Source organism: Galeopterus variegatus, unplaced genomic scaffold (genome assembly GCF_000696425.1).
Source record: "Galeopterus variegatus unplaced genomic scaffold, G_variegatus-3.0.2 Scaffold1012, whole genome shotgun sequence".
NCBI lineage: Eukaryota > Metazoa > Chordata > Mammalia > Dermoptera > Cynocephalidae > Galeopterus > Galeopterus variegatus.
The window spans coordinates 126,756-127,770 of record NW_007727123.1 but is presented as its reverse complement, the minus strand read 5'-3'; the positions used below and the strand labels follow the sequence as shown (position 1 = coordinate 127,770).

General features: G+C 36.7%; 1 protein-coding gene across 1 annotated transcript in view; it reads right to left on the bottom strand.

The window, feature by feature from the left end:
- Positions 1-1,015, bottom strand: part of SCAPER (S-phase cyclin A-associated protein in the ER) — a 396,020-nt gene that overhangs the window by 274,879 nt on the left and 120,126 nt on the right. The gene's annotated exons all lie outside the window — the stretch shown is intronic.

Sequence of the window (1,015 nt, the reverse complement as noted above, 5' to 3'; positions counted from 1 at the left end):
ACCTGTTTACCCATGTGTGCAGCACTCTTCACTCTAATCTCCTCAGAGGCAGTCCATTTCATAAAATTGGGTCCCTTAATTATTTTCCCCCTTACTCACTGCTCTGGATTCCTGCTATGATTTGAGCTCTGTTCTGGATCCAAGAACCCAAACTTTGGGCTCTGACCTTTTCTTAACACCCCTCCCCCTACCCTGTACTGGCTAGGATCAGAAAAATACAGCAATCTTACCTCCTACTACTTCAAGTATTGCTTGCTTCAAGTCATCTATAGCTCTAGCCATCAAAAAGATGGAGCTCTTTCGATGCTGGTATGCCTGCCTCTGTTCTATATAGTCACATTTCCTAATAGTCTACCTTGCTAAACAACCAACTAGTCTCACAGCCCAGTCTACTTAATATTTAATAAATTCTCAGTAGAAAAATAAAGGTACTTTAAATAATTTTACTTCTGCAAAAATACCATAAAAATCATAGAAATACAAAAAGTTTTCTCTATAAAGATATTCACTGCAGTGAGATTTACAACAAAATATCAGCATTAAGGAATTGATTACATAAGTTATGGCATATACACTAAGGTGATACTACACAGATTTGATTAATTATAAACAATATTAAAGATATTGTACAATGCTCAATAAAAATTCAGGACTCACATCATGTTGAAGGGATACCTGCAATCCCATGTTTATCACAGCCCTATTTACAATAGCCAACAGCTGGAACCAATCTAAATGTCCATCATCAGATGACTGGATAAGGAAAATGAGGCATGTTTTCACAATGGAATACTACTCTGCCACAAAAAAGAATGAAATCTGCCATTTGCAGCATCATGTATGAACTCAGAGAAAAGTATGTTAAGTGAAATAAGCCAGGCACAGAAAGAGAAATACCATGTCCTCACTCACAATTGGGAGCTAAAAAAAGAAAGAAAGAGGAAATGAAAGGGAAAGGCAGAAAGAGAGAAAAAGAAAAAGAAGAAAGAAAGAAGGAAGGAAGGAAAGGAGAGAG